The 16452-nt window shown below is 36.0% G+C and overlaps 1 pseudogene; it reads right to left on the bottom strand.

Annotated features, from left to right (window-relative positions):
- Positions 1-11562: 11562 nt before the first annotated feature.
- LOC109271846 (glutathione S-transferase A4-like) lies at positions 11563-11942 on the bottom strand (annotated as a pseudogene).
- Between the last annotated feature and the right edge of the window lie 4510 nt (positions 11943-16452).

Genomic DNA, 16452 nt, shown 5'->3' with positions numbered 1-16452 from the left:
ATAAATAATGTTATTTACATCTCCTTATGAGATATATATATATACATATATATATATACATACATATACATATATATATATATATATATAGTACCTATACACACATAAAAATACATACAATTATATTGCACTTATTTCTTTAAATTTTGCTGACTGTAGTCAATAGCATAGGTTTAAGATAAATCTACAGGGTAGCTCAGTTGGTTGAGCGTCTGACTTCAGCTCAGGTCATGATCTCACGGTTCTTGAGTTCAAGCTGCGCATCAGGCTCACTGCTGTCAGTGCAGGGCCCACTTCAGATCCTCTGTCCCCTCTCTCTTTCTGCCCTTTCCCCACTCATGCTCCCTCACTCACTCTCTCTCTCTCTCTGTCTCAAAAATGAATAAACATTTATTTTAAAAAAAGGTAAATCCTTTTTTTAAATCCTTCACACAATGCTGTGTGAAGATGTTGTTTATTTGTTTTTATTGATTTACATTATTCTACAGCATATTTGTTTACTCTATAGTTAATGGTCTTTTGGCTTATTTCCCACTTTAAACTAATATGAACAATGTTAGTATAACTTTTTGGTAAATTTATCCTGGTTTTAATGGAGAGGAGATTCCTTAAAATTTATACATAGGACTAGAACTGCAGGCTATATTCACTTCCTGAACTTTATTAGATATTCCAAAATAATTTTCAAAACAGCTGCACCATTTTTCACTGTCACCAATAGAGCATGAGTATTCCTTCCACATCCTTGCCAATAAATTAATTGGTTATCTTTATTCATGTTTATTGAAAATTTATCTTTAATCTCTTTTTGGAGAACATATTTAAGCCACTGGCTTATTATTCAATTTATTTTTCAACTTTTTAAATGATGTTTGAGAATTGTTTTATATATTATGGATATGAGTTCATTTTGGTGTCCAGAAAGAAGAAATGAGTTTTAATCAGTAGAGAGCAGACAGGTTTCACTAATCTTTTGATTTAAAATATTTTTTTCAAAAAAAAATAAATGAATAAAAATAAAGTAAAATATTCTGTTCCCCACTTTGCACACACAAATACACAAATGGTTTATTTTCTTGTTTCTTTCCTCATTTTTGGTTGGAAAATAACATTGCTAAACAGACCTCAGGGGCACGTGGGTAGCTCAGTTAGTTAAGCATCTGACTCTTGATTTCAGCTCAGGTCATGATCTCCTGAATGTAGATCAAGCCCCACCTGCTTGATTCTCTCTTGCCCTCTCCCTCTGCCCTTCCCTCACTGGCACTCTTGAAATAAATTAATTAATTAATTAATTAATTAAAAAAACAAAAAACAAACAAACAAACAAACAAACAGATCTCAACCATACTGCTGAGTCCCACTGTTTAACTGAAAAGACTTAACGCCCTTGTCTTTCATCGTCTTTAAAATTCTATTTTCCACTACTGGGAGTGCAAAAGCAATTTGTGATGTCAAAAGTGCAAGGCCCCAAATTTCAGAACTCTAGCTGCTTCATTTTTTAAGACAGACAATTTTTGAGAGAGACAGACCATGAGCAGGTGAGGGGCAGATACAGGGAGACACAGAATCCAAAGCAGGCTCAAGGCTCTGAGTTGTCAGCACAGAGCCTGACGCGGGGCTCTAACCCATGAGCAGTGAGATCATGACCTGTGCTGAAGTCGGACGTTTTTAACGGACTGAGCCACCCAAGCACCCTGAGTTACTTGCTCTCTTAATACCTTGGTATAAATAGTAAAGAACAAACAGTTTATATTTTTATTCTGGGTCTTTCTGTTTCTCTTGGAGTATGGGCTCAGGAGGGACTTGGTCAGCTTTCTAAGTCATCTCAGGCAACATTTTATTAAGTACATTGACATCATACAACACAGATCTCAAGCTTTCCAATCTGTTGTCCTGTACAGCCATGGCCACCCATCCCCTACTCCAGAGGCATATATTATTAGAGATTCCCCAGCCCTGCATTTTTGTTAACAGTTTTGGTATTATTTAGGACAGGGATAGCTACTGAATGGACCTCAAACAGATTAGTCAAACACGAACATATTATTAGTTGCAGGCATGTTGGTAGGAGACCTTTCTCCACTTGGTGATTCAGAGATTCAATCTCCTCTTTATAGCAAAATAGTCTGGTAGGACCTTATCATTTTCTGGATCTGATCTGGAAAAGAACAAAGAGAATGTGGTGAAGGGACAATACTTCTCAAATTTTAGGTCCATAATTGACATGCATTAAGTTTGCTCATATTCTACTGGTGAGACTTTAGTCACCGAGAAATGTACAAATGCAGATGAGATAGAAATATAACCTGTGTCCCAGAAAGAAGAGGAAATAGAGTTTGTGTCAATGGATAGTAGTTTCTGCCGCAAGTATCTCAAAATAATTTATTGTTTATTGTTTGTTTATTGGTTCTTCCCTACTGGATTGCAGTTCCTCTTCATAAATGCACAGGTCCGTTTAGGGTTCTTTTTAAATGTACCATTTGTATATTTGTGTATACCCTGAGCCAAAACCATAGTATCCTATTTATTAGACTACTTCTTATAAGTCTGGATATCCACTAGGACAAATTTTCCTATCTTTTTCTACTGAATCAAATCCTGGCTATTCTTAAATATATTGCTATATAAAGTTAGATGAATATTGCTAATTTTCAACATGCAAAATAAGTTGGAATTTTAGGTGGACTGTCATCGAACTTATAGATTAGTTCATTGAGAATTGAAATTATTTTAAGTAATTGTAAATGTTTCATTTATTTCTGAGAGAGCACAAGTGGGGTTGGGGCAGAGAGAGAGGGACAGAGGGTCTAAAGGAGGCTCTGTGCTGGCAACAGCGATCCCAATGTGGGCTTGAACTCACGAACCATGAGATCTTGACCTGTGCAGGAGTAGGACCCTCAACCAACTGAGCCACCCAGGTGCCCCAAGAATTGAGATTTTTAACCATCAAGTAGTTCTTTAAAATATTGACTCATCGGCGTGCCTGGGTGGCTCAGTCAGTTAAATGGCCAACTTTGGTTCAGGTCATGATCTCGTGGTCTGTGGGTTCAAGCCCCAAGTCGGGCTCTGTGCTGACAGTTCAGAGCCTGGAGCCTGCTTTAGATTCTGTGTCTCCCTCTCTCTCTGCCCCTCCCCTGCTTGCTCTCTCTCTCTCTCAAATAATAAACGTAAAAAATTTAAAAATAAATAAATAAATAATAAAATATTGGCTCATCAATCAAAATGTTATAGTCCTTAGTGTGTTTTGGCTTAATTTAATGTATCCTAATAGAGTTTTATATTTTCCATAAATATCTTGCACTTCTGTTGCACTTATATTACTTTTAAACAGAACAATTTTTATTTGATTTTCTAATTGTTGCCACTATATAAAATACATTTTTGTGTATTATTTTATATGCAGTAACCTATTATAGTAAATTAACTCTGGATTCATTTGATTGCCTAAGTATAAAACCGTATCACTTGCGATAATGAAATTTTTGTTTGTGTTGTTTGTCCATTTATTTATTTAGTCAGTTCTATCTTTAATTTGTCCTTGCTGCTCTGTTGGGGAATTCTAGAACAAGAATAAATTGCATTGTATATATGCTTTGACAGGTTAAGCAACATCCAGTCCATTCTTAGTTTGCAATATGTAGTTATTAATAGATCTTGAATGTACATGAAATGAATTTTTCTTTTTCATATTGAGGAAATCATATCAGTTTCACCTCTAAAAAAAGGGCATTGATGTAGTAGTGGATTTTGAATATTAGTACAATCTTGAATTCATGAGATATTATATAATTTATTAGATGCATATTATTTAATATATATTTGGATTTCTAATATTTTGTTCAAATTTTGCATTTATATTCATAAGTAAAATTGACTTATAATTTTCTTTCTTATTTTTTTGGTTGTTTTGTGTGGTTTCAAAATTATGCTAACAATTTTTAGAATTATTACTTCTACATAAATTCAGAACTTTTGGCCAAATATTTTGAGTCAATTTGTTTTATTTAATTGTTATTAGAATATTCTCATTTTCTATTCTTTATTGAGTTATATAAATGTATGAATATAATTTTATATTTTGGAATATTTATTTTAAAATTTAAAATTGACAAAATATTCTGTAATATTCTATTATTGAATACTTGAAGCATTTGTATTTTTTGTCTTTCCACCTGCCCCCTCTTCTCTTCCCTGATATTGATTATCTGGAGGGTTTTCATTAGTTGATAAAAGCAATAATGTAGCAATTGGTCAATTTTATTCATCCTTTCAAAGAACCAACTATTGCTTTCACTGAGTGCGACAAAATCAAAAAGAGAAATATTGGTCTCTGCCCCTGATTCTTGAGCCCCTAAGACCTTTGTAATTTCCTGAGTAGCAGGGTCTGACACAGTTCTTAAATCCCTTGGAATTTCTTGGGTGATAAGAATGTCTTTTGTTCTAATGCTCTTGGTGGGCTCCTGGATGAGGGCTGATCACCAGAAAGACCAAGTCACGATGGAAAGCTTGAAAGTCTGAGACTTACGTCCCATTCTCTGGAGAGGGGAGAGAAGCTGGAAATCAAGTTAATTATCCATCATTCCTATGCGATGAAGCTTCCATAAAAATTCCAAAATATGAGGTTCTGACAGCTTCTGGGTTGGTCAATGCATCCACATTCTGGTAGGATAGAGCACCCCAACTCCATAGGGTCAGAAGCTTCCAAGCTAAAGACCTGCCTGAACCTCACCTGTGAGAACTTCTGTTATCTCTCCATCTGGCTGTTCATCAGTATCCTTTATTATATCCTTTACAATAAACTGGTTAAGTGTAAGTGTTTCCCTGAGTTCTGTGAGCTACTCTAGCATATTACTGAACTCAAGGAAGGGGTTATGAGAACTCCAGTTTATAGCTAGTTGGTCAGAAATACAGTTGACAACGGGGTACTTGCAACTGGTTTCTGAAATGGGGGCAATCATATGGGACTGAGCCATTAACTGGTACAAACTGATGCTAATTCCAGGTAGGATCAGAACTAAACTGTAGGACACCTATCTGGTGTCAGAGAATTCACTGGTGTGGGAAAAACCCACACATCTAGTCATAGAACTAAGTGTTTTGTGTGAGTGTGAATAGAAGAAAATTGTTTTCTCCTTATGCTGAAACTCTGTTTTTTAATTAGTTGAATTGTTTATTTACTTATTTGTTTTAACTTTTTTGCCGTTTTTTTTCTAATCGCTCAGATCATTAATATTCAGTTATTTTTTATAATTTCTCTAATTTTCTGTTTTTTACTACTTAAGATATGTTTGTCTCTAAACATAGCACTAGATGTATCTCACAACTTTTGCTATGTAATATTTTAATTATTACTCAATTCAAAATATTTTTTCTTCCTTATAATTTCTCCTTTGGCCCATGGGTATTTTAGAAGTGTGCTGTTTCCAAATATATGGTCATTTTCTAGATAGTCTTTAACTCCCAGGTAAACTTCATTTTAGTAAGAGAATGTACTCTGTGTGTATGTATCTCATGTGCACTTAAAAATTCCATGTATTCTGGGGTGCCTGGGTGGCTCAGGTCATGATCTCATGGTTTGTGAGTTCAAGCTCCACGTCAGGCTCTGTGCTGACGGCTGGGTACCTGGAGCCTGCTTCAGATACTGTCTCCCTCTGTCTCTCTGCCTCTTCCCCACTTATATTCTGTCTCTCTCCCTCTCTCTCTCAAAAATAAATAAACATAGAAATTTTTTTAAATAAACAAATTTAAGAAAAAATACTGTGTATTCTGAGGTTGTTGGCATGGTGCTTTATTAACGTGCATTAGGTCAAATCTTCAAACATGCTCAAATCTCTTTACTCTTATTTTTTGAGAGAGCTCTTCACCTTATAACTATGGATGTGTCCATTTTTTTTCTAATTCTCTCAAATTTTTTGCTTTACTCTTATTTTTTGAGAGAGCTCTTCACCTTATAACTATGGATGTGTCCATTTTTTTTCTAATTCTCTCAAATTTTTTGCTTTCTACATTTGGTGTTATGCAAAAACAAATTTGAAAGTGTTATTGCTCTGGCAAATTTAAGTTTCTATCATTTTGAGGTAACTCACTTTGTCTCTAGAGTACTTTTGGCTTAAATCTATTTTGTCTAGTATTAATAAAGTGATTTCAACTTTCTTTGGTTAGTACTTGAGTGCTTCATATTTTTTCAATTTTCTATTTTCAACCTTGTCATTTAAGAGGGTCTTTGTAGTATACATTTTCAGTTTTTTCATTTAGTTTGATTTTTTTTAAACTTTTAAATGGAACATTGTATCAATTCACACTTAGCATAATGAAAAATGTACTCATATTCTGTGTTTTTCTTTCACCTCTCTTCTGTATTTCTTTTTCTCCCTTGGGCTATTTTTTCTCCATTTTCCCTCTCTACTAACATGGAATTTACATAGATATTTTTAGGGTTACCATAGAAATTAACAATGGCATTCACCTTATTATGAATAAAGTCGTTCTATGATTTTATATCTTTTAATGTTTTTGCCAGATTTTTATACCAAGTTTATGCCAGTCTCATCAAACATGTTGGCGTGTGTTTTTCTTCCCCATTATTTTCTTAAAGCCTTTGTGTAAGAGGTTCTCAAATGTCTGCTAGTGTTCAGCATTAAAAAATATATCTGGTTCTTAACATTTTGTTTTTATTTTTAAAATAAATTTTCTTTCAATTTCTTTAAGGCAATTAGATATGAGAAAGTAACTCAAGTTTCTATTTATCTTAACTCTGTGTTTGTAAGTTGTGTTTTGCAAAGAATTGATTTCATAAATTGGTAAAATCATTAGTATAAAGTAGTTCTTGTATTCTCTTGCTTTCTTTTTTAATTTCTGTAAGGTATCATGATATTCCATTTAGGTTTCTAATGTAATTTCTTTCTCTGCTAATTTTGAGATTTGTATTAATATTTTCAAAGAAATAATTTTGTGACTTGCTTATTTCCACCGTGTTTTGTCTGTTTTCTAATTGATCTATACTATTATATTTATTTTTTTGATATTTTTAAAAGTTTATCTATTTTTGAGAGAGACAGACAGCACAAGCAGGGGAAGGGCAGAAAAAGACAGGGAGAGAGAGAATCCCAAGCGGGCTCTATGCTCCCAGTGCAGAGCCTGACATGGGGCCTAAGTTCATGAAACTGTGAGATAATGACCTGAGCCAAAACAGAAAGTTGGATGCTTAACCAACTGAGCTACCCAAGCACCCCTCTATTATCTTTATTTTGTCCTTCCTTGCATTTACTTTGGGCTAAATTACTTCCTTTCTCACTACTTTTAAGGTAGAGACTTAGATCACTAATTTTTATGCTTTTCTTTTCTATTATAGGTATTTAAAACTACAGATTTCTCTCCAAATTATGCATTCCCAGAATAAATTCCACCTGCTATTGATGTGTATCATCCATCTTATACATCACTGGATAAATATCTGCTAATCTTTTTCAGGATTAAAATGTCTGTTTTCATTTCCTTTTACAAAAGGAATACATATAGGTAAATTTAAATATATACTTGTTAAATAAGAGTGAGTTAAAAGGAAATGACAGGTGACAGGCCAGTAGTGTTGAAATTTTGAAGCATAGTGGAGAGTAATTGAAGTCTTCATCTTGTGCAAGAAAAGCTGACGATAAGAAGTAGGAATACATTTCATTTTGTATTTCTCTAGGAGTCACCCCTAGGTCTTAGATTTCCTTACTAAAGGGTATTTCCAGTGCTGCCACAGCGGGAACCTAGGATGTACTAGCACTCTAAAAGTTCTATATGTTATTGTTCATATATTTTAAAAACAGGCAAAAGAGGGGCAAAAGGAAGAAGTCCTCCCCTAAAATAGTCCTTATGTGGTGTTACTCTTCCCCTACATTAAAGGGAACATTAAAAGTTGCATAATAACACTAATTGTCCGTTTGTACTCTTACATCTTTAGCTTTTGATTTCAAAGAAATCTAACACCCCTCTGTGATTCCTTTTGTAGCTAATTTTAACAGAATAATTAATATGTAACTATATCAGAGCTCAGCGGCATCTACAGGTTACACTTTGTGTACACTGTAATTACAAATTATGCTAAACATGAAAAACTTATGTACTTAATTATACAAATGTCGGGGCGCCTGGGTGGCTCAGTCGGTTAAGCGTCTGACTTCGGCTCAGGTCATGATCTCACGCTCCATGAGTTTGAGCCCCGCGTCGGGCTCTGTGCTGACAGCTCAGAGCCTGGAGCCCGCTTCCGATTCTGTGTCTCCCTCTCTCTCTGACCCTCCCCTGTTCATGTTCTGTCTCTCTCTGTCTCAAAAATAAATAAACATTAAAAAAAATTAAAAAAAATTATACAAATGTCATTTAATCACTTTTTTTCTAAAACTAGACAAAATCTGTTTGTAGAAAAAAATCAGAAATAAAACTATCAATAGATAGACTTGCAACAAGAGGAATTTCCAATTGTGATTACTTAATAGTTTTTAAAAAGTAGTATAATGTAGTCTTTCATAGTAATTGTTTTCTGTATGCTCTCACATTCTGAATGTCAACAGAAGTCTTTAAGTATATTTACACTAATATCATTGCATTACTAATTGGTTACCTAGTTATCGTGTTGGTAAACTATGCTGCACTTTTTTAAGATAGGGAGCACATTTTTCTCATAATTGGATACCTCCAACCCCCCAGTACCTTGCTAAGTGCTGACAGAAATTAAGTACTGAGTAAGAGTATCCTATGAATGGGAAATTAACAAAACAAGAGAAGGTAGTTAATCATGTCTTGAAAGCCTAGAAACTTCCAGGCAGAGAAATAGACCAAGGCCATTTGAGATAGAGAAAATTGTTTGCAAAGGCAAGTAGATTATATTCATTTATTCAACAGATATTTATTGAGCCTATTATGCATGCCAGAGTGTTGGGATATAATCTAAGGGAAAACATATATGGTCCCAGCTTCCACAGAGCTTACAGTTTATGAAAAAATGGGTTCAGCTAATAAATCACTCAAAAATGTGTTTTTATAAGCTGAAATAAGTGTATAAAGCAATATAAGTGTATATAATAAACAGAATTAATGCCTTCTCCTGAGTTAGTTGAGCATGTTTTATAATCCTATTTTGTCTCTACTATGGAATTATTTATAACATAGAAAAAGAATTAGTAGTTGTTCCTAGGGTTTAAACCCTTGCACAGAGTCTTACACTATACGTTATGTTACATTAATGCTGTCTACTCAGGTATATTATATCACTTAATGTGTAGAGCAAGATGCTTACAGCTAAATATATCAACTGTTCCTTCCAATCCCATGTGCTATTTAGGTCATACATTTTACTTTTAACGTATGCTTTAAGCATACAATATATCACTGTTTTTTGCTTTAGACAAAGCTATCTATTACAGCTATTTAAAGTAAGGGAAAAAAAACTGAATTCTATACTTTTATTCATTTATTCCACGTCAAGCTTCATCCTTCTTTTTAGTTTATATACCTTTCTGTCTGGTTTCATATTCTTTCTACCGAAGAATTTTCCTTAATATCTCTTGTGGTGCAAGTCTACTAGAAATAAATTGTGAGTGTGTGAGTAAATGAAAGCAGATATTTTTTCCTTCACTTTGACAGATATTTTGGGAAGTATAGGATTTTATGTGGGCAGTATTTATTTATTTTTTAGCACTTTAAATATGGCAATTCATTGTATCTAGCTTGCATGGCTTGAAATGAGAAGTGTGCTGTAACTCTTTGGTCTTTTTGTTTAATGTGTCTTTTTTCTCCGGCTGCCTTCAAGTTTTCTTCATTTTCATTTATTTTCAGGAGTTTGAATATAACAGGCCTTGATATGTGTGGTGTGTGTGTGTGTGTGTGTGTGTGTGTGTGTGTGTATGACTAATTTTGGAAAATTTGCTGCCATTATTCAAATATTTCTCCTCTTCATTTTCTTTTCACCTCCTAGGATTCCAAGAATAATGCATTTATTAAACCAGTTAATATTGTCCAATAGCCCTTGGATCCTCTGTTCTAGTTTTATACCTTTTTTTTTTTTTTTTTACCTATCTTCAAAGCCATTGATTTTTTTTTGTCTTTTCCTCTTTTTTGTGGGGGCAGGGTATGTTGACCATAGGAATCATTTTTAATCTTTAATCATGTTTTTTTATTTGCTTCTAGCATTTTCATTTGTTTCTTTCATATAGATTCCATTTCTCTGCTAAAATTACCCATCGGATCCTGCACACTGTCCACTTCTTTTATTAGTCACTTTATCATATTACAGTTGAAACTTCAATAAGGGGGACTTACAGGTACCAACCCCCTGTGTGGCCAAAAGTCCACATATAACTTTTGACTCCTCCCAGTAGCCAACCGTGGAAGGTGGGGTTGTTTGTAAATTCTTTATTTAGGCTACTATTGACTACAATCGGTGCTACCATGGATGTTTTACAGCTGAGAGGAGTTATTCACTAGATATTCTGTTGTTATTAAACACTAAAAATTAAGAAGAGACTGGAGGGCATTTAGGATGGGATAAGGAGAGGACACAGAAACTCAAGGGAGAACATGAGGTCTTACTCAGCTTTGTCATCAGGAAATGAGGAACTACATCAGATCTAAGTTAAATGCCAGCCTCTCCAAAAAAGTTCTCAGAAAAACCTCAAAACAATTATTCACTGGACAAAAACATGTCAATGTTTCTAGCAAAGATCTTGACATGAAACACCCAACTTAGGGACAATTATACATAGCACCATGACAGAGCTGGGATCATGACAGCCTGGCATCAGTTCAAATGCTATGGTGGACACAGAAATCTCTAGGGACTAGCTCTCACTCACAGATGAATGTGATGTTTTACAGCATAAAGATGTAGATGTTTCTTAATAGATGTCATCCAGAGGAGCTTTCTTCATGCTGCCAGATTCAAGGAATTTCTTTTTTTTTTTTTTTTTTTTTCAACGTTTTTTATTTATTTTTGGGACAGAGAGAGACACAGCATGAGCGGGGGAGGGGCAGAGAGAGAGGGAGACACAGAATCGGAAACAGGCTCCAGGCTCCGAGCCATCAGCCCAGAGCCTGACGCGGGGCTCGAACTCACGGACTCATGGATCGCAAGATCGTGACCTGGCTGAAGTCGGACGCTTAACCGACTGCGCCACCCAGGCGCCCCAGGAATTTCTTAACTGTAGCAATATTACTTAGTTCCACTGCAGAACTCTGGGAGGTTCAGACAGGATATTGGGGAGTTCCTCTTCCAGAGCCAGAATGGTTTAGAGTAGAATCACACCCACAAGGCTTAGCTAATTACCAACAAGAAACCTTTTGGTCATTATCCTTTAAAACCTTTTCAAACAGGGGCGCCTGGGTGGCTCAGTCGGTTAAGCGGCGGACTTCGGCTCAGGTCATGATCTCGCGGTCCGTGAGTTCAAGCCCCGCATCGGGCTCTGTGCTGACAGCTCAGAGCCTGGAGCCTGTTTCAGATTCTGTGTCTCCCTCTCTCTCTGACCCTCCCCTGTTCATGCTCTGTCTCTCCCTGTCTCAAAAATAAATAAAACATTTAAAAAATTAAAAAAAAAACACCTTTTCAAACATGGGCAAGTATCTAATTATAGACTTCTGGGCCATGTTATCATGTCTTCTTGTTGATCATATGGTTTTAGGAAAGGATGCACAGCAATCAGTTCCATGAGATCTAGCATCCCCTCCATAGTCATGTCAATCAGGTTCTCTCCTTGAGGTCCTTGCCAAAGAGATGATGGTCTCCACAATGTAGTTGGAGAATGCTTCTGGTCTGCACCAACTTCATTCCATCAATTTCAACCATCGGCACTTGTTGGAACAGTAGGTGGTTACCATCCTGGAGTTTCTGCCACTGTTCTCGTTTCTAAGAATTCTTCATCAAACTCGACTCCAGCAGCTGCTAAAACCCATCTTGCTGATTCCATCAGCAAATGTTTGGGCTTGGGCAAGCTTGGGCTTCGCTGCCATGAGAGACTATTTGGAACACCCAGAGACACCCAAAGCTCTCCACAAGTGATCTGCAGGCCAATAGCCTATTGTTGACTGGGAGTCTTATCAGTAACATTAACCACTGATTAACACATATTTTCTATGTTATAAGCATTTTATACTGTACTTTTACAATACAGTAAGCTGGACAAAAGAAAATGTTTTAAGAAAATCATGAGGAGAAAATATATTTATAGTACTGTGCTGTGAATTTTTTTTAATCTATGTTCTGTGGATCCATATAGGTCAAACCAATGTCGTTCAAGGGCCAACTGTATAGCATTGATTTTAACATTCTGCTCATAGCTTTTTGATATATATGTCAGATATGAGCCTGGTTCTATTGATTATTTTTTGTCTTTTGGAAATGCATTGTTCATTATTTGCCTTTTCATAAACTTCATAATCTTTTGTAGAAAGAAACTGGACATTCTAAGACAGTAGAGACTGAAGTAAACAACTTTTTTTGGGGGGGGGTCTAGAAGTTAGCATGCCTTTCCTTCTGCTAGACCTTATTGTGTAGATTTGAAGCCATCTAAACAGAAGTGGCCTTGGCTTGGTTGTTTGTTGCTGTTGCTATCCTCAGTGCACCTTGGTCACCTAATTCCTCTGGAGATAATTTGTGTTCAGGTTGGGGATGGTTTTCTACATGGTTTTATCATTTCTGATTCATCCTCAGCTTTAGGTCTTCTCCTTTCAGTGTTCCTGAGAGTTCCTCTCCAGTCTTGCTCTATCCTGGTCCTCTTGCAGGAGAACTGTTCACCTGTTACTCATTAAGTTTTAGTCTAGTAGTAAAGTATATTCATCCCTATTCCAGTTGTAGTTCCGGATAAACAAGTATTCTGATCTGTCCCCCATTACTTTTTCACTAGTTTTCACTAATGCCCTAAAAACTGCAGTGTGTATTGTTCTTTTACCACAGTAAGGTCTGTAAGGGCAGATGGGGAAGAAGTATTTAAATGAGGCTTGCACTTCTCCTGCTGACATTACCGTTCCCCTCCCCCAACCCTGCACCATGAGAGACCCTTCCCCAGAACTTTCACCAATTTTTTGTGAATATCTTATGAGATGCATGTGGAGAAATCTACAAGTGTGAACTCCCCCCTGTACACACAGCACCTGAGGTCTCCAAACTTCACACTGATGTGCAGTCAGCAGTTAATTTGTTAACATGTCAAGCTGCCTTATTCGTATCATGCTTGGCTACATCATCCCAGGTGGAGAAGTGCTCAGGTCCTACCTATTCCCTCAGGCTTTAGTCTCTCCTTAGATTGGACATTAGTTGGTTGTGCCGAGACCTCAGTTCTTTGGTTCAAGAAAAGTGATGAATTTGCATTTTGCCTGGATTTTTGGTTTTGTCAGGGTGATAACAGAACTCTTTCCACAGCTCTTCAATCCAAGAAGAAACTGGAAAACCAAAGCCATGATTTTTATATTGATATTTGACAGATGAATAAGAGTTTACTAAGTGGAAAAGGGTATGCCAGAAGAAATTCCCAGGTAAAGGAAGCATCATGGTACTGTTAAGGGAGCATGATATTTGAAGCAAATGAAAAAAAAGCAATGAAAGCAAGGTGGTTGAGCATAGATAATGAAAATGAAGATGGGATTTGGGGAGACTGGAGAAGTGGGGCAGGTCATGTTGGTTAGTCCTCATCCTATGAACAACTGGAATTTTGTAATGTATTGTGAACAATTTTCAGAATTTTGTAACTATATCCTGGATACACCATGGAAAGCTAATTAAAAATCATGTGGGTAGACCAATGGGGAGATATACAGTGTCCAGGTAGAACAAGATAGATCCTTGGAATAGGGAAATAGGAGTGGGTGTGGAAGAAAGATCTCTACTGAAAATAGAGAAAGAAAAAGGAAATAAAGGTAGATTTTTTTTTTTAAGAATCTGACACATATAGAGAATGGTGAGGAGTTCAGGGTGGCTATTACAGAGGTTAATGACAGGACGTTTAAGAAATTAGGCTGGAGATGAATTAAAATGAGACTGTGAAAGACCATGTAGGCCATGCTAAGAAGCCTATATTGATTTCTTCCACATTCATTAACTATATCACAGTAAGCTCTAAGCTGAGGTGTGACAGGACCATATTAGATTTGAGGAGATACAACTTAAATCATGATCTGTGTAGACAGGATATTATTACATTCTGAACAGTAAATAGAACATTTTTAAGCCTGTGTTAGTGCTAACATATATTGACATGGTAATTGTCTTTACAAACAAATGAATAAACTATTAAGATGAAGAAAATTTAGTTTTCTTGCCACCATCCACTGTGCAAAATAATCTGTCAGTAAAATATATTAGTCATGAAATAGGAATAATAGTCAACATAAAACTCGATTTGAAGATGATGAACATTAACCAGCTAATAGATCAAAAAGAAGTTATACTTGATAATTTGCCTTTTCTTTTTATGGTTCACTAAAGCATAAATGAAAAATGCATTATGCTTTATATCATACCAAATGTATAAATCCTGGGTTAAAAGGTAGGCATTCATTACATGTCATTTTCCTAGTTTTTAAATGTTATTGTCTTAATAGATTCAACCATCCAGCCACTTATTTATTTAAGTTCTCAATGAGCACATATTGGGCACTGAAAATGTGCTTGGTACTGTGGATGCCTGGATTCTGAAAAATCAGATGACTTAAATTGTGTTCTCAAAGACTGTCCAGAAAAGAAACAGACATTGCAGTGCATCCGAGTTACAAGCTAAAGCATGCAAAGTAAGTACCAGTGTGACAGTACAAGGCAGATTGGGGCTTTATAATAAAGTAAATAAGGCAAGACTTTTTGATGTGAGTTGTCATGCATTTAATTCAAATCATTTCAGCAAAGCATTAATGAGTATGCTATTCTAGGCCCTATGTTCAGGGTTTGGGTTACAGTTATTGATAAGATATAGTCAGTGATTTCAAGAAACTTATTACCTAATGAGATGGACTAACATTGTAACAACCAACTATAATATCAAATTCTAGTAACAGTATAAACTAAATGGAATTAATCCAAAATGAGAGTTGGAATGAGGGTCCACTGAGGAAGTGATCAGAACTGAGAATTGAAGGGTAAATAACCTCATCAGGATTGAACTGTTAGATCAGTACTTCCTGGCAGAGGTGAGAGCATGACAAAGGGCAAACAAATTAGCCTTTACTTTGTGCCCCCAGGACACTCTCTGAGGCCCTGCACCTCAGTCATTCTAAGGCATTACCCCTTCCCTTTAGACATGTGAAATCTCTGACCCAAAGAAGTAGGTACCTTTTTCTTAGATATCTCAAGCTACTATGCTGTCTGAGGCTATCTTGTTTTAAACACCCATGCTCTCAACATGATGGGATAATGAGTGAAATGGTAGGGCATACAGAAGACTGTTAAGTAGCTCAGAATAGATAAAGCACATTTCTCTTCTCTTCATATATTACTGTTCCCATTTGGGGTTTTTGGCTTTGGCTACTCCTTCTTTCAGGCTTATCATTGGACTTCATCTCCACCAGCCTGCTGCTGTGAGGGATAGCAAACTTTACCTAATCTGCCTTACTCAGGGATATGAGTAGTTTGCTGTAACACCTAGGAGGATCCCAAGTGGTCACAACCATTGGTTCTGGTCCCATCTCAAAGTTGCCTCCTCCGACACTGCTGAAGCTTTGCTCTTTAGATTTGGAAGTTCCTCTTGCTGCAGACTCATGTTTTGGGCCCCAGTGGTTACTCTTGCTAGTTTTTGATCCTTCCCCTTACTAGCCGGCTACCCTGCTGCCCATCCTTTTCACTACTTTCTGTGATACTGAACTCAACCGACGGTTTTCCCAACTCAAGTGGAAGAAGTTTCCTCTTTAATGATGTCATCTCAGTAGGGACAAAGAACATTTTCCATTTCTTTTTTTAAGCCATGAATTAAAGTTAGTAAATCTGAGTTGTCATTTTGATTATTTGGCCCTATTTTATTCTGTTTTTATATGAATATTTATAGGCTACAATTTGGTCAGTAATTTTAACATCCCCAGTAAGCTATTACATATAGTCAAAACAAAGAGTATTGTTAACTTAGCATTTTGTCCCTCTATCTTTTGAGGCCTGAAATTATTCTTTCCTCTTTTTAAAACTTGTCCCATCTGACTTTCAGTTGACTCCAGAGTTTGCAGAAGATGCTCTAGTCACCCAAAAGTAAAAAAGAGAAATCCTTTCTTACCATCAAAATTGTTTTTCCCTACTAATCAGGGAATCCGGTGTCACAGAGCCCCTAAATACTTAATAAACCTCTCTCAAGTTTTGTTAAAATTCTCCTCTCTCTCCCTCTATCTAAACTGCACTCTTTTAATTCATTCTGTTTTCCACAGTATATTCTTTTTTCCTTAACTAGGACCATTTTTGTGTCACTAAGTTTTATCATTACATATTCTTGTGCGTGTATGTGTGTGTGT

This window comes from Panthera pardus, unplaced genomic scaffold (genome assembly GCF_024362965.1).
Source record: "Panthera pardus isolate Hobbes unplaced genomic scaffold, ASM2436296v1 HiC_scaffold_11, whole genome shotgun sequence".
NCBI classification, from domain to species: domain Eukaryota; kingdom Metazoa; phylum Chordata; class Mammalia; order Carnivora; family Felidae; genus Panthera; species Panthera pardus.
The sequence above is the reverse complement of the archived record's forward strand: the minus strand, read 5'-3'. Positions and strand labels throughout refer to the sequence as shown.